The 23,901-nt window shown below is 43.2% G+C and overlaps 1 long non-coding RNA gene across 1 annotated transcript; it reads left to right on the top strand.

The window, feature by feature from the left end:
- Window positions 1-12,681: 12,681 nt before the first annotated feature.
- Window positions 12,682-23,901, top strand: LOC144615953 (uncharacterized). The gene is made up of 3 exons (XR_013554717.2): window positions 12,682-13,771; window positions 22,166-22,428; window positions 23,218-23,901. It is a non-coding gene; the product is annotated as an uncharacterized LOC144615953 (long non-coding RNA).

The following is a 23,901-nucleotide window of genomic DNA, read 5'->3' as shown; positions in this document are numbered from 1 at the left end:
AGAAGGGGCAGGACCTTGGCTTTCTCCAGCACATCTCACAGCGTCCTACCAGGCAAGGAGCTTGTTCCAATGCCACAGGAATACTGGCAGCATTATAGGCTGGCCAGCGTCTGAACCTGTTCCTGCCCAGAAGTGCAAACTGTAGAAGAGAGTGAAAGCCTTTGCCTCTTGCAGCAAGACCTGTTTCTTTAATTTGGGTGTTGGTCTGAGGCCTCTGGGATTAATATGCTAGGGGCCTGGTGTGGTTGATTAAAGAAAGTTTGAGGCAAGATTTGCAAGCCCCAGGCCCAGAAAAAAAAAAACAAAACCCTGGGGTGAGGACAAGGGGGAAGACAGAAGAGGCCTTCCTATAAGCCCCAGAGTGATGGTGGTTTCCTCAAAGAGATCCCCAGCAGGACCTGGGATCTGCGTGTGGGCATCACTGCTAGGCCAGGAGAGGGCTGTGGGTGCATGTGTGTATGCAGTGATTGACCTGGAGTCAGACATGCCACAGAGCCTGTTGATTCATGTGCACCAGAGAAGCTTCCATCCAGATCTATCTAAACACATTTGACGGTGACTGTTGTCCTTCAGTAAAGACATATCCCCTCCTCATCCTGAGTGATGGGCGATGTGAAAAGGTTCTCCAGATGAGGTGTGGGCTCAATCAGGAGAAGGAAGAGCCCAGAAGACACTAAGGCATGGCCCAAGCATAACCTCTTGATGTATGGGGAGGATTTCCCCATCCACGACATGGGGATGATGATCGCGCTTTGATAACACCAGCAAAGCTTTCAGTAGAGTGACGGGAACATAGCACCTCAGCAGATAGCTGTGGTTCGTCCAAAATTTCATGTGTGTTGAAGTTATTTGTTACTATAAATAATACTAATTTATTTAGTAGCAGCAGTACACGTTTAGAAGTGTCCTAGATTTGTGGCGACTAAATACCTGGTCACTCTGCTGTGGCCAGCCCCTTCCTGTGGGTGTTCTCTCCATGAAATTCGGCTCCAATATTTTATTTTTTTTTTTTATTTTTTTTTTTTTTTAAATTTTTTTTCAACGTTTTTTATTTATTTTTGGGACAGAGAGAGACAGAGCATGAACGGGGGAGGGTCAGAGAGAGAGGGAGACACAGAATCAGAAGCAGGCTCCAGGCTCTGAGCCATCAGCCCAGAGCCCGACGCGGGGCTCGAACTCACGGACCGCGAGATCGCGACCTGGCTGAAGTCGGACGCTTAACCGACTGCGCCACCCAGGCGCCCCGGCTCCAATATTAATAGAGTGGCTGTCTTCTAGTTAGAGCTTGACTGTATTCTTTCATCCTTTTACCTGGAACTTTTATGTTTAGTATTTAAGACATGTGTCTTGTAAATGTCAGCAAGGCTGATTTATTTTATTTTATTTTATTTTATTTTGTTAATATAATTTATTGTCAAGTTAGCTTAACGTAGAGTGCATATACAGTGTGCTTTTGGTTTCGGGGGTAGATTCCCGTGATTCATCACTTACATACAACACCCAGTGCTCAAACCCAACAGGTGCCCTCCTCAATGCCCATCACCCATTTCCCCCTCTCCCCGCCCCCTTATCAGCCCTCAGTTTGTTCTCTGTATTTAAGTCTCTTATAGTTTGCCTCCCTCCCTCTCTGTTTGAAACTTTTTTTCCCCTCCCCCTCCCCCGTGGTCTTCTGTTTAGTTTCTCAAGTTCTACATAGGAGTGAAAACATATGATATCTGTCTTTCTCTGACCTGTCTTTCAACTAGGAAGCTTAGTTCACATTCATTTTTTGGTAGTCCTTAATATATTTGGACTTGCTTTACTACCTTAAGTTTTCATTTCTGTTTTAGCTCTTTTTTAATGCTTCTTATTCCTCTTTTCTTGCCGTACTGGCCCGGGGGGGGGGGTATTTTTTTTTATTCCATTTCCCCGCCTTCCCTTAATGGCTCAGAAATTACATACTTTGTTTCTGTTCTTTTTGTGGTTGTTATCGAAATTTTACCATGGCTTTTTTACTTTTCGGGGTCTAAAGGTAATAAATATCTACACATCCTTCCCCCCAAATACATGGATCTAGGAGCATTTTAAACCCAACCTCTATGTTACTGCTGAATGGCGTTTTAGTTCTATTATTTTGCTAACAGCACATTTAGATTTGTTTTTAACAGATAAGACAGGCTTTGTTTAGGTTTTCCTACACGTTTGCCGGTTTCTTGGCTCACCATTCTTACTGACATCCCAGATGTCGTGGGCCACCCAAACATGTCTACCTCCTACTCCCTGTGACCTGTGAATGTATTATGTTACATGGCAAAGAGGGAATTGAAGTTACAGATGGAAAGCAAGTTGCTAATCAGCTGACCCTTAAAATAGGGAAATTATTCTGGATTATCTGGGTGGGCTCAGTATAACCACAAGAGTCCTTAACAGTGGGAGAGGGAGACAGACGAGGAGTCAGAGTCACATGATGTGAGAAGGACCTAACCACCATTATTGGCTTTGAAGGCAGAGAAAGGGACCACCAGCCAAGGAATGCAGGAAGCTTCTAGAAGGTAGTAAAAGCAAGGAGACAGTTTGTGTCCTAGAACCCCCAGCAGCCCTGTTGACTAACACCTTGATTTGAGCCCAATGAGGCTCAGATCAGAATTCTAACCTCCAGGGGCACTTGGGTGGCTCAGTCAGTTAAGCATACGACTTCAGCTTAGGTCATAGTCTCACAGTTTGTGAGCTGGAGCCCCGCATCAGGCTCTGTGCTGACAGCTCAGAGCCTCTCTCTCTGTCCCTCCCCCCATTCGTGCTCTGTCTCTCCCTCAAAAATAAATAAGGCATTTAAAAAAATTTTTTTAAAAAGAATTCTAACCTCCAGAAATGGAAGATAATTTTGCATTGTTCTGAGCCACTACATTAGTGGCAATTTGTTATAGCAGGTAATAAAAAAATAATATACCTTCTTTCTGGAATAATTTTCCTTCTTTTTAACACACCCTTTATTCTTTTAATGAGGGCCTGTTGGTGGTAAACTCATTTATAATTTGTCTGGAAATTTCCTTATTGTGTCCTTTTTCTGGAGAAATAGTTTTAATATGTACATGATTCTGTATTAACAGTTCATTTTCTGTCAGCACTTTGAAGATAATTATGATTTCTAAAAACTCAATTTAATTCTCCAAACTGCCAGGTCATTTTTAGTTTTCTCTCTTGCTCACATTTTGATTCTTTTTTTTTGCTTTAAATATTTCAAACAAAGTTATTTAAAATTCTGAATCCAATTGACCTGAAGTATTTGGGGACCTCAATCTATTATTTTTGTTTCAGACTCTGAGGTTCCCACATTACTGGGATCATGTCGTACCTGAAGTTGGAGGTCTGAGTCGTGAGGTCAAATTCCCTCTGGGACTTTGAAATCCACCCAGCAAGAGCCTTAAAACTCTGAAAATAAAGGGGGGTGGGGGGTGGGGGCGGGAAGGAAAAGAAATAAAGACAACATCGAATTATTTATAACATTAACCTTCTAACACAAAACATAACAATGTAGCCCTTTGTTAAGACAGGTAAAATTGAGCAATAATCAAATGAACATTTTAGTTAAAGCAGTGATTGTAGAACAAAGGATCTTAACCTGAGAGGTATCTGCGGATAGGCCTGAGTGGGTCCGTGAACTCATGTAAATTTTATGTGATAGGTCAGGTTCATTTTTGGGGGGTAAGGACTCATATATTGAAAAGATGTACCATCTAAAAAAAGTTAAGAATCACTACTCTGGGGGGCGCCTGGGTGGCTCAGGTGGTTAAGCGCCTGACTTTGGCTCAGGTCATGATCTCGCCATTAGTGGGGTCGAGCCCCCCAACCGGCTCTGCTCTGACAGCTCAGAGCTTGGAGACTGCTTCAGATTCTGTGTCTTCCTCTCTCTCTGCCCCTCCCCCACTCGTGCTCTGTCTCCCTCTCTCTCTCTGTCTCTCTCAAAAATAAACACTAAAAACTTTTTTACAAAAAGAATCACTACGCTGGAGGAACTTCAAAAATGAAAATAAACTCACATTTATTATTTTGTATCTTCATTATCCCTTTGCTGTTCTGGTTCTTAGTCCATCCCTTCATTTCTGTAGATTCCCAAAGAGACCTTAGCTTATTTTTCCATGTGTGATTTTGGGTTTGATTTCCAATCCAAGTTGAGAAGAAAAACATCAAAATTATAGTAGACCAATGAGCAAAGGAAGTTTTGCCAGAAGCTGAAATCAGATGGAAAACAGAAACGTAGAAAATGTGTCATTGCCATCATTAATGAAGAAGCCATAGTTAAGAGACTCATAAATATGGAGAACAAACTGAGGGTTGCTGGAGGGGTTGTGGGAGGGGGGATGGGCTAAATGGGGAAGGGGCACTAAGGAATCTACTCCTGAAATCATTGTTGCACTATTGCTAACTAATTTGGACGTAAATTTTTAAAAATAAAAAAATAAAATAAAATAAAAAATGAAGAAGCCATAGTTAAAATAAGGCATTTACACCTCATGAATTAGCAAAAAGTAGGAAAACCACACTTCCCAACACTGATGAGGTTGCAGTGAAATTTGATGTCAGCAACTAGGGCTATTGTTTTAAACTTTTCAGAAGATGATTGTGTAATGTGTAGCAAAAGCAGTAAAAATATTATCCATCTTTGATCCATTAATCCTATTTCAGGGAATTTGTCGACAGAAAATAATCTGAGGGGTAAAAATCACACAGTTATTGCAGCACAGATGAAAACAAAAACATTAGAAGAAAAGTCAATGTGCAAAAAAGGTAAATGAACTAATAATACCATATTTATGGAAAATGATACAGCTCTTTGAAATGTTTAATTCTGAAGACCAAGGGGCAAGCACAAAAAGTGCTTATTACACACAGGTTGTGTCATCTCACCCAACTGAGACTCTGAAAAGGGATGGAGATTTTTGAGTTCCCAGAGACTATGCAACTAGACGCCAATTTCCCTCTATTTTCAAGAAGTCTGAGCAGCTGGCCATGCCTTGTGATCAGATGACCATAGTGGATGAGTAACAAACTGAGAAACCTGTGATTACATGCTTAGAGTTTACACTCTGATCAAACAAACCTCACCAAAAATGTTACCCTGAACAACGTAATGATTTACTGAACAGAATGATAAGGCCCAAATATTGCCTACTTGGTTCTCATGAGGGATGATGAATAATCAACACAGTTTTAGGACTTAGCTGGAAGTGTTGAGGGTTTTCTTTTTACAAAATCTCACAGTTTTCATCCGTGCCAACAGTAGCCTCTGATGTCATAAACTCTTGACTCATCATTTTGGTTGCCAGCCTACTCACTCTTCCCAAACATGGCCACCATCTTCACATCTTTGTCTGTTTCTTGCTCTACCCACAATGCCCTTCTTCTGGCCAGAAACTCATTCACCCCTGAGCTTTAAGTCTGCCTCCTCTGAGAAGCCTCCCCCCCATGCATTTCCCTATCATCAAGGGCTTCTTCCCAGGCCTTCCATGCCCTTCTTTTTATTTCCACATTACTGCACTGTGTTACCATAAATGGCGATTACATCTGTTTCCCCACTGTGACTAGGAGTTTAATTCATAGCAAAGTGGATCAAGTATGGGATTTGGAGTTGAATAAACCTGGTTTTAAGTTTTAGCCACACCTTTTACTAGCTCTGTGACCTTGGACAAGTTACTGAGTCTCTGAACTTTTGTTCCTTTATCAGAACAATAAGGGTCAAAGAAAACCTGCTTCATGAGGCTATTGACACATGCTAAGTGTCCAATAATTATTATCTGTACGCAGGCTTATGAATTCCTGGAGTAGAATAAGACCAAAGTCTTTTGGCTCCTAGCCCAGTGCCATACCATAATGGCTGGAAAAGGTATATGAATCCCAGAAGGCCACAGCTCCTTGAGCCAACAAGAATCCAACTGTAGGTCCAGAAATTAGCAGTTGCTTCTCCTGTCCCCTTGGAGCCCTCAGACATTGGGGAAATCCCTTCATGTACCTCCTTCCGCCCCCACAGTGAGAAGGTCCAAGAATAGATCACTGTAGGGGCAAGAGGAATCAGATCTGCTGGCCACTGCCCAACCTCTGGCCCCTTCCCTCTGCTGGGCCAATAGACAGTGAATCACTGCTGACATCATCCATGACACCCACTGGTCTTGGAGTTGGTGACTCCATGATGTGAAGAAACTTTCCTTCTGAGAAGCATCTCCTCCAGGTTACCAAAGATTTGTCTCCTCTCCTACAACCATTGCTCTAAACCTTGTTTACCTCTAACTTCTCAAAGTGACCCCTTAACCCTGGCATTACCTATTGGTGACCTCATGTTCTGTATTACTGAGAAGAATCATGATGTGGGTCAGGAATTCCCTTAACTTCCTTCTTCAGAATTAGTGGAACCATAATGACAAAAATCACCTGTGACTGGACCCAGATGTGAGTCTGGTCTATGTTATTAGCTTAGTAATATTTAGCACATCTCCTAATCCTTGGCCACTTACCTGGACCACTTACAAAAAGAAGTTAAAAGAGGGGCGCCTGGGTGGCTCAGTCGGTTGAGCGGCCGACTTCGGCTCAGGTCATGATCTCGCGGTCCGTGAGTTTGAGCCCCACATCGGGCTCTGTGCTGACAGCTCAGAGCCTGGAGCCTGTTTCAGATTCTGTGTCTCCCTCTCTCTGACCCTCCCCGTTGATGCTCTGTCTATCTCTGTCTCAAAAATAAATAAATGTTTAAAAAAAAATTTAAAAAAAAGAAGTTAAAAGAAAAAAACCATACCTTCAAGATGTCATAAGGATTAAATAAAATAACTTGGTGAAAGGACCAGAAACCTCATAGGTACCCAACAAAAATTGGCTATTATCCATTTATCTTCCTTTTAAAATATTGTTGTTCCTTCCTTTCTATCCCTGAAGTTCCAGCTGTTGGATGGACATGTCCCTAGTAACATGTACCTTACATATAACATCCATAATGCCCCAAGCAGAATCCACTGACTTCTCACTCCACCCTTCCAACTACTCTGTTTCTGTGGATAACGCAAACTTCTTGAATTAGTTTCCTATTGCTGCTGTAACAAATTACCATAAACTTAATGATTTAAAACACAAATTTATTATTTTACAGTTCTGTAAGTTAGAAGTCTGACACGGTGCTACCGGGAGAAAATCAAGGTGGCAGCATGGCTGTGTTCCTTCTGGATGCCCTATGGGAGAGTCCTTTTCCTTGCCTTTTCCTGCTTCTAGAGGCTGCCCACATTCCTTGGCTTGTAACTTCATCTCCTTGACCTCTCTTTCTGTTGCCACATCTCTGATTCATACTCCTGCTTTCCTATTCTAAGTATCATTGAGATTACATTGAGCCTGCCAGGATGATCCGGGATCACTTCTCTTACCATTTTGAGATCTTTAATTCCATCTAGAAAATCTCTTTTTCCATGTAAGGTAACATGTGACAAGTTCTGAGCATCTTATGTCCATTGACATGACATCTTTGGGGGCCACAAATCTGCCTACCACAAGTCCTCTCAGAACCCCTGGCCTAAAGCATCGAGAACATCTGTGACTCCTCTCCATCCCCATCCCCACCTCCCTTCATAGGAAATCACCTAGTATAGTGATAGCAAAGAAGTTTGGGATCACATGCCCCCTCCGACCCACTGGCACAAGCTGCCTAGAACATGGTGCTGTGGGCTGTGAGGCTGTATCTTGGATACCTCAAGAAAGAGTGATCCGATCAATTAGCCATGTCTGTGGTGGTCATGGAAGGGCAGTACATAGCATGTGCTCGTGGGATATGCATCTCCCATATCTGACCTCTGCTACCCATGCCCACAGGCCCCCCTCCATTCCCAATTAGAACTGTTTGCCCAAAGTATTACAATAGCCCCTTAAGAACAGAAATGTTTCCTCTTCCTGTGGTCTCTCTCAGCATCAGTCTGCCTCCTATATGTGGCCAGATATTTAAGAACAGTGGTTTCTACATATTGGTCCTTAGATTAGCACCAGTGTAAAAACGGGCCAAATAAAATGAGAAACAAGAGAGCCCTTGATATTTAAGTGTATTGGGGTGTTGACAACCCTCCTGTTTTTGAGGACTGTCCTTTCCTCTGAGATCATATCTTTTGGGGGGGGGCACGGAATAAAAATGGCTTTTCCTTTTTGAAATTTGTTATTTGTTTTTTTTTTTATTTTTTTTAACGTTTATTTATTTTTGAGACAGAGAGAGACAGAGCATGAACGGGGGAGGGTCAGAGAGAGAGGGAGACACAGACTCTGAAACAGGCTCCAGGCTCTGAGCAGTCAGCACAGAGCCCGACGCGGGGCTCGAACTCACATACCGCGAGATCGTGACCTGAGCCAAAGTCGGACGCCCAACTGACTGAGCCACCCAGGCGCCCTTATTTGTTATTTTTTAAGTATATTTTTATTTATTTTGAGAGTGAGAGCAAGAGTATGAGCAGGGTAGGGGCAGAGAGAGTGGAGAGAGAATCCCAGGTAGGCCCCACACTGACAGAGCAGTGCCAGATGCAGGGCTCGATCTCACAGACTGTGAGATCACAACCTGAGCTAAAACCAACTGGGCCACCCAGGTGCCCCTGTAATTTGTTGTTTTTATTAAGGCCCTTGTCAAAGTTAAAAGTTAATTCCAGAAAACTCCTGAATTAAAAAACATATATTGTCAAAAGACAAATTATTGGTATTAGTTATTCCAAAGTCTGCAAATAGCTCTTAAATCATAGTTCTGATCACAGAGCATATCAGGCCTCCTCCCCCCCACCCAATCTAAAAAAGCCTCCCTTGCTTGTGGAAGGAAACCATCTCACTCTTTATGTCTATCCAGGTCATAACAAGTTCCCCATAGTATGTCCCCACCTGCTCCTTCACCCTCCGTGCATTCCCTCACACCGTCACATGGATCCTTCACTATTTCTAGAACTATCCCCTCGTCCTTCTCACTTACTTGGCTCGTTTCACTCCCTCAAACTGCCATATCCATCTTCCTACACATATGCACCTGCTGAAACCCTGGTGAGCCCTCAGAGCCCATATGGAATGCTGCTTCCTCCATGAAGCCTTCAGGACCTCTCAACCGCTTGCTGTCTCTAACTCTGCACAGGTTGCTTGGATCTTCCCCGTGGCATCTACGTCTTGGCTTGCTTGAGCTCCTCAGGCACGCTCTCCAAAGAAGAGGGAGGAAACGGGGAGTGTTCACAAACAAGACTGTCAGTCAGGAGGCTCTGAATTGGAATCTCGTTTGCACCACTTATTAACTGAGGCAGGCGACTTAGTTCTCTGAGCCTCAGTTGCTCTGATTTGATGATGGAGTATGAGGTTCCCCTAGGTATGGGCTCAGCACGGCGCTTCAAGGCTTACCAGTAGGCCGCCTTCATCAGTTTAATAATGACCAAGACTCAGTCCTTCTGTGTCTCCCAGTATCCAGCACTTGGCCCAAAATACTCCGGTCCTGGCACCACACCTTGTTGTTCCCTGCTTCTCCAGGGAGACACTCAACTAGCGCCTGTTGTGTGAACGTGAATGTGTCTAACCACAAAAATAATCTCCAGTTTGCCAGCATTTAAGAAAGAACAAAAAGCTACTGCAGAATTCCCCTTCCCCTGTGAGCAGCCTTTCTCTCTATCTTTCTTTCTTTCTTTCTTTCTTTCTTTCTTTCTTTCTTTCTTTCTTTTCTTTTTCTAATTTACATCCAAGTTAGTTAGCATATAGTGCAATAATGACTTCAGGAGTAGAATCCAGTGATTCATCCCCTATGTATACCACCCAGGGCTCATCCCAACAAATGTCCTCCTTAATGCCCCTTACCCATTTAGCCCGTCCCTTCACCCACCACCCCTCCAGCAATACTCAGTGTGTTCTCTATATTTAAGTCTCTTATGTTTTGTCCTCCTCCCTGTTTTTATATTATTTTTGCTTCCCTTCCCTTATGTTCATCTGTTTTGTATCTTAAATTCCACATATGAGTGAAGTCATGGGTCTTTCTCTGACTTATTTCACTTAGCATAATACACTCTGGTTCCAACCATGTTGTTGCAAATGGCAAGATTTCATTCTTCTTGATTGTCAAGTACTACTCCATTGTATTTGTATACCACATCTTCTTTACCCATTCATCTGTTGATGGATATTTGGGCTCTTTCCATAATTTGGCCATTGTCGATAGCACTGCTTTAAACATGGGGGTGCATGTGCCCCTTTGAAACAGCACACCTGTATCCTTTGGACAAATACCTAGTAGTGCAATTGCTGGGTTGTAGGGTAGTTCTATTTTTAATTTTTTGAGGACCCTCCATGCTGTTTTCCAGAGTGGTTCACCAGTTTGTATGCCCACCAGCAATGCAAAAGGGTTCTTCTTTCTCTGCATCTTCGCCAGCATCTGTCATTGCCTAAGTTGTTAATTTTAGCCATTCTGACAGGTGTGAGGTGGTATCTCATTGTGGTTTTGATTTGTATTTCTCTGATGATGAGTGATGTTGAGCATCTTTTCATGTGTCTGTTAGCCATCTGAATGTCTTTTTTAGAAAAGTGTCTATTCACAGTCTCTTTAGCAAATGGTGCTGGGAAAACTGGACAGCAACATGTAGAAGAATGAAACTAGACCATTTTCTTACACTGTACACAAATATAAACTCAAAATGGATGAAGGACCAAAATGTGAGACAGGAAACCATCAAAACCCTAGAGGAGAAAGCAGGCAACCTCTTTGACCTCAGCCACAGCAATTTCTTACTTGACACATCTCCAAAGTCAAGGAAATTAAAAGCAAAACTGAACTATTGGGACCTCATCAAGATAAAAAGCTTCTGCACTGCAAAGGAAACCATCAACAAAACTAAAAGGCAACTGACAGAATGGGAAAAGATATTTGCAAATGACATATCGGATAAAAGACTAGTATCCAAAATCTATAAAGAACTCACCAAACTCCACACCTGAAAAACAAATAACCCAGGGATGAAATGGGCAGAAGACATAGACACTTTTCCAAAGAAGACATCCGGATGGGCAACAGACACATGAAATGATGCTCGACGTCACTCATCATCAGGGAAGTACAAGTCAAAGTCACACTGAGACACTACCTCACACCACTCAGAGTGGCTAAAACAAACAAATCAGGAGACTATAGATGTTGGCAAGGGTGTGGAGAAATGGGAACCCTCTTGCACTGTTGGTGGGAACACAAATGGGTGCAGCCACTCTGGAAAACAGTGTGGAGGTTCCTCAAAAAATTAAAAATAGAACTACCCTATGACCCAGCAATAACACTGCTAGGAATTTACCCAAGGGATACAGGAGTGCTGATGCATAGGGGCATATATACCCCTATGTTTATAGCAGTGCTTTCAACAATAGCCAAATCATGGAAAGAGCCTAAGTGTCCATCAACTGAGGAATGGATAAAGAAGATGTGGTTTATATATACAATGGAATACTACGTGGCAATGAGAAAGAATGAAATCCTGCCATTTACAGCAACGTGGATGGGTATTATGCTAAGTGAAGTAAGTCAGAGAAGGACAGATATCATATGTTTTCACTCATATGTGGATCTCGAGAAACTTAACAGAAGACCGTGGGGGAAGGGAAGGGGCAAAAATTGTTACAAACAGAGAGGGAGGGAGGCAAATCATAAGAGACTCCTAAATACAGAGAACAAACTGAGGGTGGATGAGGGGTGAGGGAGAGGGAAAATGGATAATGGGCACTGAGGAGGGCACTTGTTGGGATGAGTACTGGGTGTTGTATGGAAGCCAATTTAACAATAAATTATATTTAAAAAAAAAGGAAAAGTGTCTATTCATGTCTTTTGCCCATTTCTTCACTGGATTATTTGCTTTTTGAATGTCACGTTTGATAAGTTCTTTATAGATTTTGGATACTAGCCCCTTATCTGATATGTCATTTGCAAATATCTTCTCCCATTCCATTGGTTGCCTTTTAGTTTTGCTGATTGTTTTCTCTCTGCCCTTTCTTGGTTCTTTTCCCTTCAATCTGCCCACCCCACTCCCCCAACCCCCCCTGATTTCTGCCTGTTTTCTGAGCTGGCTCTGTAGCCTTCCCACGGATTGTGGGAACCACCTGATAAAACTTTTCAATAAATTATTTTTCTATTTAAAAAAGTATGAGTCCATTTCCATTCCTTGTCCCATAGCCCCCAGCTGATAAGCATGGATCTGTCAACCATGACTGGCTTGTGACACTAATATAACACTTCGTGTGCCCCATATACATCTGTGTTTGCCAATCATGTGATGGCTCTCGCTGGTGGTAGTGAGACAATTTCAGGTCTCAGAACATATTTTTATATTTCAATAGTGGAATTGTGTTCCAGAATACAAACATAGCTAGCATGTGAAACTTGTGATGTCAACAATATCAGTATTCAGGAGGAGGCTAAAATGGATAACTCCTATTTTTAAAATGTGTCTGCAGTGTAGTGGCTTTTTAGTTTTCTATTCACCAACTAAGCATGCTTCCCATTGGGGATAAATCCCCCACTGGTCATGTCTTGGTAGGAAGTAGGGCTCTGCTTTCCATTTCAGAACTTGAAAGAGCAAACTACTTCTCTCTTATTCCCTAGATAGAGAGGAGGGTATGGGCACATGATCAAAGACAGGCCAGTGGATGCTTCTCCTGAGGACTTTGAATTTGAGGGAGTGACTCAAAGACACAGAATGCACTAAGTTGTTCATGACAGTGGTGACAGTGGTTATTCTAATCCCTCCCTTTATGACTGAGCACATTGAGGTCACAAAGCACTGAATGTGATCCAGAACATTGAAGTTACTTGTCCAAGGCCACAGAGCTATCGGGGAGTAAAGCTCATTGCGGGACAAGACCTTTGGCCCACACGTTTCCCTTCAGCCCAGTGCTTGGCCCACCACACTCGCCCATAGGGGAATATCACATTTGTCATTGTCAGTCGGCCGTAGAGTCCCACAGACGCTGGTTCGAAGTTGGGCGGTAAGCTGCAAGATGGAAACCTAGAGAAGGAGCATGGGCTTCGGCAGAGAAGAATGTGATGGCATTGACCATGAAGCCCAACAGACCCAGCATCCTCAGGCAGGGTGGCAGGGGAGCAGGGAGAGCAACGCTGCACAGAGCCATGGCTCATCTCTACTGCATGACATGGGCCATTTCTGATGACTGTGGCTCCACAGAGGTGGGAAGGGGGCAGTGGGTGCGGTAGCCTGGCTCCTTAGACTCTCTTATAGTGGCCTTCCAGCTTGTCCTTGTACTACCTGCAAAGTTAAGAACCACATTTTGCAGACTCCCTTGCAGTGAAAGTTCCAGAGGTGACTTCAGTTCTGCCAATCGGACACATCTGTGGGAGACTTGAATTCGGAATCCATTATTTGGGGAAAGCCATCCATTCCTTTCCTGCAGATTGAGCAAGCACAGCGTGCTTCAGGTTCCCAGAGCTGGTGAGGCCATGTGTTCCTGGAGCCAACAGCCAATGCAGCTGCTTCCTGATTCTGCACTGGGCTCCCGGGGTGTGAAGCTGGGGCCAGTGGTGACAGCATCTCCCCGGCTGTGGCGGAGGTGATGGCTCCCCCAGCAAGCCAGTTCTGGAGTGTTCCTCCAAAGATTATTTCTGAATGCCCAGCCTACAGCTCCTTTCTCTGATCCTCCAGCTGATTCTCTATGCACCCAGTTCTTGATAGGAAAGCATTCCTGATGACATCGGAGCATTCCTGTCACTTGCAACTGAATCCTGAAAACCAAACCAACATTTCGCCATTTCTTCCTCACTTCTGTGCCTTAGCAGGTACTCTTGGCTATGCGTAAAAATCCTCTATGTGTAAAAAGGCCCTGACTCTGCCTGGCTAACTCCTACTTTTATCTCAACATTGGCTCAAACATCACCTCTTCCATGAAGGCTTTACTGCTTATTTCCAGAATGGTTTAGTTCCTGTTCTCCATTCTCATGCACTTTCCATCTCTCTCCTTCCATCTCTCTCCACCTCTTTTCATCTTTCTCTCTCTACCTCTCTCTCTCTCTCCACCTCTCTCTATCTCTCCCCATCTCTCTCCCTCCATCTCTGTCTCTCCATCTCTCTATATCTCCCTCTATCACCTCTCTCTCTCCGTCTTTTCCTTATTCTTCCCTTTCATTCATTTTTTTCATTTATTTCACTTACTCATTTATCACACATTTACTAAACACTTACTAGAAGACAATCACTGAAATACAAAAATGTAAAGGGCACAGTTTCTGCCCAGAGGCTGCTTACAGATTAACCAGAGTCCCACAATTAAAATGTAGTGTGGCAAGTGCTGTGATGGAGTTGATCTGGGGTCTCATAGGAGCATGGAGAAGGGATACTCGATCGGGCCACAGGGCGACAAATTGTTTCCCTGAAGGCCTGAGCTCCAAAGTACGAGTAAAATTAGCTGAGGAAGTAAAAGAGGAATGATTTTCCAAACAGAAAGAGCGGCATGTTCAAGGGCAGACCTTGTGTGAGAGAGAGCATCCTGGGGACCTACCTGCAAGAGGTTTGCGACAGCTATAATGTGCTGCATGTGCAGGGAGCCGTGAGGGCAACTGGGAGATGGGCTGGGGACTGGCAGTGCCCAGAATATGAGGCATCTTGTTTTTGCTAAAACTGTATGGGAACCTTGTAAGAAAAGGTGTAGGGCCATCTGGATGTAGCAGTGTGGACCAGGGTATAGGACAAAGCAAAACTGCAATAAGGAGTTTGGTGGGGACATCACCTCAGCACCCACAGATGAGGAGGCAGGGTCTGAACTATGGTGATGACCATTGGGATGGACAGAAGGCCCTAGAGATACTTTGGAGATAGATTCAATAGGACTTGTGAGTGCTGAATGTGGATGCAACATTGAACGCGCAGAGACGACAGAGAGCAAGAATATTCTTATTTGGGAGTGTCAATAACTGGGAAGACAGCAGAATCATCCACTGAGAATGGAGATACACTGGAAGGTGAAGCAGATTGTTTCGAAGGCAGTGGAGGGAGACAGTTAATTGAGCTTAGTTGCATTGTGTCTGAGATGTAGAAGGGACATCCAAGGGGGTGTCCAGTTGGCAGGCAGACTCACACACCTGGAAGTTAGAAGAAGAGACTGCTCTAAAGATAGAGACCTGGAAGTGATGGCTGAAGCCTGAGAGAGGCCTGAAAGAGAGAGTGTAAAGGGTAAACCAACACTTCAGCACGGAGTAGTTTATGATATCATTTTTTTTAAGTTTTTTTTAAAATTTTTCTAATGTTTATTTATTCTTGAGACAGAGACAGAGCGCGAACAGGGGAGGGGCAGAGAGAGAGGGAGACACAGACTCTGAAACAGGCTCCAGGCTCTGAGCTGTCAGCACAGAGCCCGACGCGGGGCTCGAACCCACGAGCTGTGAGATCATGACCTGAGCCGAAGTCAGACGCTCAACCGACTGAGCCACCCAGGCGCCCCTATGATATCATTTTTAAAGATGAATTTGTTCTCCCTGCTGCATTATGAACTGTAACATTTTTATCTTTGAGTCTGTATTTTCTACTACAGTATCTTGAATATAGTAAGAGCTCAAAAGGCAGTAATAAGCACATCAATAATGAATTAATTTACTCATTTTTAAGGGGAAGGGCTTTAACTGTAGCTAAGAAAGTAGATCTTTCTCATGATCTCAGGACGAGGACATACAGGACTATAGGATTCCTATAAAGCAGAATCCCAGGCAAGGGGGCACCAATCTGGATCCAAATGGCATTCCCAATGCCCTGGCCAATCAGGGCACCCAAGAGGATCACTATAGCCCAGGCTGCTCTTAGGGCCACCTGGAATGAGGCTACCTCCTCCAAATGCCCAGTTCTCATGACCAGTCAGTTACTGCTCTATCCTCCAGGTATTGTTCCTGGTCTTCCTCTAACCTTATTTAGAGATTTACTAAGAAAACAAATCTCCTGGCTAAAATTTAAAACTCAGAAGACAACAGATGTTGGCAAGGATGCAGAGAAAGGGGAACACTTTTGCACTGTTGGTGGGAATGCAAACTGGTACAACCCCTCTGGAAAACAGTATGGAGGTTCCTCAAAATTTTAAAAATAGAACTGCCCTATGACCCAACAGTTGCACTACTAGGTACTTATCCATAGTATGCAAAAATATTGATTCAAAGGGATGCACCCCAATGTTTATAGCAGCACTATCAATAATAGCCAGTTATGGAAAGAGCCCAAATGTCCATCAACTGGCGAATGGATAAAAAAGATGTGGTATATATATACAATGGTATACTACTTGTTGATCAAAAAGAATGAAATCTTGCCATTTGCAACGACATGGATGAAACTAGCAGCTATGCTAAGTGAAATATGTCAGTCAGAGACAGGTAAATATCATACGATTTCACTCATATGTGGAAGTTAAGAAATAAAACAGATGAACATGGGGAAGAGAAGGAAAAAAAGATAAAAACAGAGAGGGGGACAAACCATAAGGGTCTCAGAGAACAGAGGATGGCTGGAGGGGTGTTGGGTTGGGGGATGGGCTAAATGGGTGATGGGCATGAAAGAGGGCACTTTTGGGGATGAGCACTGGGTGTTATATGTAAGTGATGAATCACTAAATTCTACTCCTGAAACCATTGTTACACTATATGTTAACTAACTTGAATTTAAATAAAACTTAAAAAAAGAAAGAAAGAAAGCAAATTTCCTATGCTTACTAACCTCAGTAAAGTAAAACTTCCTTTTCTTTGCCCTAAAAAAGTCTCTTCTAAGCCTCAATGAATGTCACGTCTGAAATGCTAGCCACTTCCCTTTGCTCAACTTCAAGAACACCATTGCTTCCTGAGCTGCATGCAGACTGTCTTACCCTAGATGCTGCCTCCAACTCCCACAGGGCAAGGGCTTGGTCTGCTTTCCAGTAGTTCAGTGACCCGTGGGACCCTGTGGGGGCCTGTGGGCAGGAATTGCAAGTGTCTGTCCTCGGCCTTGAGGTCAAAAAGGTAAGAAAGTTTATGCAGTGGCCATAGCTTTCCCAGGGGGCCCACAATGGGAAGTAATTGCTGTAAAAACCCTGGCAGTTATTTTGCAAAATCACATGTCCCACAGTGATGGTTTGCGAACCCTAATGTGCTTTCCTCCATCTGCTATTCGGTAAAACTATTTATTCCAGCAAGCACTAATTCAATAAAATCTATCTAGGCTTACTATTTACACAACTCCCACTGCACTCTCCTTTCCCTTTGGAGAACACGATTTGTGACAGATAAGTGCCCACTTCCTCCACACACCCTCCACTTTCCATCTAATAGCCCTATTTTTCTCCCTCACAGCCTGTACCACTAGCCAAAATTATATTATATGTATTTGCTCAGGTGTTTATTTCTCTGTCTCTTGCTACATAAATCCCTTAATACATCTTATTCATGGATACATCCCAATAGTGAAAACAGTATCATACACATAGCAAGTGCTTAATAGTTATTTTTTAAATGAATGACTCTATTCTCTTTTCTAAACATTCCCCTAATTCTTGCATTGGCCGAACCCTGGAACCAAGAACCCAAAGCATGGTCTTTCTGGGGACCATGCTTTCCTTGCAGCTTTCTCAAGGAGAAAGAACTCAGGCCCAGATATTTCAGGGCCAGGAGGTTGGGGCCAACGTTGGGTCACCTCTCCACTGACATCAGATTGTGACATCTTCAACCTTTGTTAAATGAACAACCAACAAAGGCAAACAAACGAAAACCCCAGCCCTTTGAAGTTTATACCAACCTGTACTTCTTTGTGTAGCTTTCAGCTACTGACCTCATTATCATTCCCCTCCATTTATTAAATATTTGGCACCTGGAACCAAGTCTTTCTCTTTGTCCTGAACCCCAAGGGACCTTGACATCCATTTGGATGACCTACACCATGACTTCTCAGTCTCTTGACTTTCTCACTTTCAGTGACTCCCACCTCTACTCTCCCTTTTTTACCCTATGACTTGTCATTTCTCATAATCTCTTCACTTCTGAAATGTTCAAACATCCTACTCTGACCACAAAAGACAGGATTTATGTCCTGTTTCTCCTTTTCTCCTTTCTCTTTTTCCTTCCCTCTGTTTCTCCCTCACTTTTCATTTTTTCCACTGCGTATGTATTTCAACACCAGAGACCTCCAGTCCCTTGACCACTCAACTTTCTTCTATCATCTCTTCCAATTTTCACTTCCTTCTAGTCCCTACTTGGACCATTCTTTTGTCAGTATTCCCCACTGATGGCCCCTCTGCTCTCCCATTGCACTGCTTGGCAAAAATCTGGATCTATCCGATGTCTGCCTCCTCAGATTCTACACCGAAGTCACCAAGTAGCTCGGAAGATCATGGCAGATCTGCCCCATTGCATCTTGATGACAGCCCAAACCAGCTAGCCTCTATCGTTGCTTAGCATCCCTTCCTTGTTTCTATAATTTGCTAGCTATCCCATCTCCACAGAAAATATTTAAAATATTCCTTATATTCTTTAGTCTCCTGCCCAACCTCCTCTTCCTTTACTTAATAACAAAGTAACAGAAACTAACAGGAAGAATTTCTCAACTCCTCATCAGCCCATATTGAACCTTTCTTTATCTTTGCCTTCTTCCCTCTTACCCAAGGCTAGTCTCTGACCTCCAGCTTTGGGTACCATCCCATTCAGCCTCCTCAAGTTTCTCACATCAGCTACCATTTTTGATCATCACGTGAGGACTCTTGTGCACCTGGTCCCATGCCAAGAGCTTGGCATGCCTTGACTTATTCAATCCACCCCCAAAAGGCTACGATATGGTGGCCACCATTAGTATAAACCCACTTTATTTGCCCAAGTTTACATTAAGCGGAAGAAAATGGCTCTACGTTCCTTATTCTACTATCATTAAATAAAAATCCTATTTAGTCCTTTTTCCATTCTGTTGTTAAGATTAAACCCAAGGGACTGCTGCTTATTTATCATAGAAATAATATAATTTCTATGCCTACAGTGTTAGTCTTCATAACTGAAAAACAAAAAATCCTGGTAATATAGGAGGTATCTGCTCTTCCTCACAGCTTCAGTGGGACACATATGGTTCTGCAGCATAGACTAGTTCAAAGAATCCATTTTAAGCAAGATTTTTTTCCATATTAAGCAATAATTAAGAACAACCACGGGTGCCTGGGTGGCTCAGTCGGTTAAGCGGCCGACTTCGGCTCAGGTCATGGTTTCACGGTCCGTGAGTTTGAGTCCCAGATCGGGCTCTGTGTCCACAGCTCGGAGCCTGGAGCCTGCTTCGGATTCTGTGCCCTCTCTCTCTGCCCCTCCCCTGCTTGCACTCTGTCTCTCTCTGTCTCTGTCTCTGTCTCTGTCTCTCTGTCTCTCTCAAAAAAACAATGAATAAACGTTAAAAAAAAAAAACAGCCACAAGACTATCACTTTTTGAGTGTGTGCATTATGAAGACCTGTATGAATATTCGTTACTGTCACAAACTTTTCTATTCTTAGTTAAAATAAATATGCCCTTGCAAGTGTTAGTTGAACAAAACAGTCTTATAAAGCACTGAAGCCTTCAGAAGTTGTGTCCTGTAAAAGTAACCCTCCAAAAGAAACCTGTAGTTTTGACTCAATTGGTACCGTGTTGCTGTTGTGGTTTTAAAACATGCCCACACATCGTTTGAGACTTTTCTCATGAGGAGGTGGGACCTAATTTCCCCCCTTTTCAAAGTGGGCTGACATTGGTGATGCACTTCTAATGGATAGAATGAGGCAGGAGTGATACCGAATGACTTTTGAAGCTAGGTCATCAGAAGTTATACAGCTTCTGCCTGGCTCTCTCTCTCTCTCTCTCTCTCTCTTTCAAGACACCCACTTGGAACCCAGTCACCATGTCGTGGAAAAGCCCACGCTGCATGGAGAGTCCATATGAAGGTGATTTGGTCAATAGTCCCACCAAGGTCCCAGCAGAAAGCCGGTATTACCTCTAGACCTGTTAGTGAAAGAACCATCGGATGACCCCAGCTCTTAACCTTTGAACTCCCTCAGCTGATGCTGGGGTGGATCAGACTGAGTCTTGTTCAACTGCAGATTCACAAGCAAAACGAAATTGTCTTCTTCTTCTTTTTTTTAAGCTACTAAGTTTCAGGATGCTTTATTTCACAATAATAGATCAATGAAATAGTTGGAAATAGTGTTGAAAAAGCATTTCCATATCCTTAAATGGTATACAGATTTAAAAGATGTCTCGTTAAATCTGAAGGTCACTAGCGCTTTTCTTTTCTCACAGATGCATCACGGAAAGAAAAACAGCATATGACTCTGCAATGTAACTTAAAAAATAACTTGAGTATGCCTATTTCATTCATTTTACTCACATGAGAAAGAGCAGAACAGGAACTTAAAGTCACACAGACTTATTTGAGGACCACATACTTACCCACAAACACACATACTGCATCCCTACCCTGACTTTTCCAACCCATCCTTCTCCATTAGCTCCTTCCCATCCACTTTCACACTTGTTTAAACCTGTTACATCTTGAAAAATCCTTCCCTTAGCCATGTGTCTCCCTCTAGCCTTCCCTTAGCCACATGTCTACTCATCTCTCTCTCCCCTTCAGAGCCAAATCTATTGAAGAAATTCTCTGCTCACTGACCTTCGGTTCTCACCTTCTACTCACTCCTGAAGATGCTTTATTTCTTTTTTTTCTTTTAGTATTTAAATATCTTTTTTTTAATGTTCATTTATTTTTGAGAGAGAGAGAGACAGAGCACGAGTGGGGAGGGGCAGAGAGAGAAGGAGACACAGATTCTGAAGCAGGGACCAGTATCTGAACTGTCAGCATAGAGCCCAACGTGGGGCCCGAACCCATGAACCATGAGATCCTGACTTGAGCGGAAGTCGGCCACTCGACCAGCTGAGCCACCCATGTGCCCCATAGACCCTTATTTAAACTTTTGCCCTAGGGTTACCCAGCTCCTAGATCCAATGGACACTTTTCAAACTTTACCAGCCTTGATGTACCGCTAGTGTTCAACACTGATGATTCTTACTTTAAAACACTTTTTTCTGTAGACTTCCATACTCCGTGTCTCCTGGACTTCCCTCCACCTCCTCAGGCCTCTCCTTCCAAGCCTCCACTGAAGGCTCTGCACCTTCCACCTCTCAAACATCCCTCTGTCCTAGACCATCTTCTCTTTTAAACAAATCTCTCTCCCCATTTTATTCACCCCACACGTTCAATTATCTCCTTTGCTTTGAAAACTCCAAATTTTAAATCTCCATTCCAAATTCCTCTCTTGAAAATCAGATCTACATAAATAGCTGCCCACTGAGCACCTCTATCAGGAGTTCACATATACCTCAAAATTCAACATACAAAGCTTATCAGCTTTCCCCCAAAACTGCCACTTTCTCTTCCATTACTCCTTATGTCAGTGAATAAAATTGCCATCCATCACTAGAATCACTACCCATCAGCAGAGACATCCATCCATAGACACCAAAGCTGTAAATCTGTTAATCAATCTCAACAATTACCCCCTTCATTCTGCATATAATAAATTACCAAAATCTATCAACTCTACCCTCTTACTATGCCTTAAATAGATTCACTTCCCTCAAATCCCCTGTGACAATTATTAGACACTCATCTCTTATCTGGATTGGAAGCAAGAAACACTGGAGTAGGGAAACTCGAGAGGCTGTCCCAACATCCATTCTCCAGCCAGGAGCCAGAAGCAACTATTTTAGGAGGTAATTTGGTCATGTCATTCCCCTGCTTGAAATCATTGATAAGAACTCCATGTTGTCCTCTTGTTAACAACCTGGGTTTAGCATGTATAGTCTTAATAAATGTCATGATCTGGCCCTTATTTTCCTCTAAGTCACCTCTCTCGCCTTACCCCTTTTTCTTCTACTCTGTTCCAACCACTTGTGGCTCCTTGAAATGCGTTAGCATAAGGCTTCCCTTTTTATTCTCATCAGCTAGAAAGTCAATCGAAGTACTAGCTTTTTTAGTACAAGGCACCTTATTGTCAACTACCATAACATTGTCCTAATAAATATTCAAGTCTATGATGTCAAAATGTGAGTGGTGTCCTCTAGAGCCATGAAGCCTAAAACGCGCACACCCGTGTGAGGTAATGTTAGCTGCCTTGTGCTCATTTATGAACATTTAGAAATGAAAATTTCAAATCTCTGCCCTGTAGGAGTTCACAGTCTGGTGCCTTGGAATAAGAACATTGATAAAGCGTCAAGCATTAACCTACCACCATCAGAGTATTTGGAGCGTGCGGGTTTGTGCTCTGCTATGCCATATTCTCATGTCAGGATCTCTCCAGAGAAGGAACTCCCATCCCTTTGGTTAAGTGATTGGCCAGGCCTAGGAAGTGCCACCTACAAGATACAACAAAAGTGTACCCAAGGACAACAAAGTAAGGGGAGACACCCAAGTTCCAGAGCAAGAAAGGAGGTAACGTCAACCTCAAACTCTCACCTAAAAACCATTGCCCTGCACCACCCCCCACCCCCACTAACCAATCCTAGGCAAAGCACTTCCTGTCCCAGTGGAGTCTATTCTAATGAATTCCCAGAACCAAGCTTTCCTGAATTTCCACGCTGGTCATTCACTTTTCCCCTCTCATAGGATGACTGGGGAAGTAACACCTGACAAGCAGCTCTCATAATGAGGATGATTTTCCATGATCTTCTATGACTAATGAGCCTGAGCAGAGAATGACATATTAGGTCACATCTGTGGCACATGTTTTTGTATAGAGACTTATGTTCTGATTCTCAACTTCCTGTTTTCATTATTCCCCTTTGTGTCATGGAAATATACACAGACAGAGTGCCATGTGTTCTGATTGGGATCTCATTTCTATGGGGCTGGTTGTGGAGGAAGTGAAGTTTCATTTACACTGGGGATCCTCAGAATCTTCCAAAATATCACCCACAGGCTCCCTAGAAATTCAGGTTCCTGGGCTTAGCCTCACAACTCTGTACCTGCCAGTTTGAAGTGGGGACTCAGGAGTCTTTGTTTTTAACTGGCTGATCCTGATATAAATGATCAAGAGATTCTGAGAACTTTTGGTACTCTGAGAACAGACTATTACTTAACATAGTAAACATGTAAATCTATACTACCTACAAGGCGCTCAGCATCCTAGGAATTGTATGATGGGAGGGGGAGAGTGTCTTGGGTAAGGGTCAGGCTACTCTTTAGGATGTCTGTGAAGATACTCTTTGACCTTGCCCTCAGTTTGCAGCTGCAGCTTAGAATCATCCCAAACCATTGATTAAGCTCTCAACATGCGCTCAATATTGAATTCAGGATTTGGGAGAGCAAGACAGAAGCATGAGCTTGAGCAGGCTGTGAAACCAAAACTTACAGGTATCTCCTAATACATAACTTAACGTAGTAAATACAAATGGAAGTAAATACAAATGGAAGAGAGGGAAGGAAGAGGAAAAAAAAGAAGGAAGGAAACATCAAGGAACAGCATGGGTGCCTTTATTATAATATTATTGCCAGGGCACCAGAGGTTAGTTGCTTTGAGGCAGGTGATATCTATTTCAGAACCCATTCCTGGGGCCACAGACCCTTTGCTTTCTGATGTTCCTCCTCCTCCTTGAATCTGTTCCTTTTCAACGTTAGTGATTTGCCTTAAATCTTACCCTCACTTATACCAGCCTGTGTCCCATAGACGGAGGCTCCATTTGGGCTTCACTTTCCTCTGGAAGTCCCTCCAAGGGCTAACACTGTCCCTTGGGTTCCGAGTTAGCCTTGAAACCACTAAGCAAGATGAAGAACATCCAAGAGGGCTTGAGCAAGGTAGCTTTCCCACTTTCCTTAGGAGCACCAAGTGCTGGACCCCACTCATTTCTATACCCCCATGCCCAGCACTGCACTTGAACACCATGAGAGCTCAGTAATGTTTGATTA

The sequence above is a fragment of the Panthera onca genome, chromosome A3 (genome assembly GCF_046562875.1).
Source record: "Panthera onca isolate mPanOnc1 chromosome A3, mPanOnc1 haplotype 2, whole genome shotgun sequence".
Lineage (NCBI taxonomy): Eukaryota > Metazoa > Chordata > Mammalia > Carnivora > Felidae > Panthera > Panthera onca.
The sequence above is the reverse complement of the archived record's forward strand: the minus strand, read 5'-3'. Positions and strand labels throughout refer to the sequence as shown.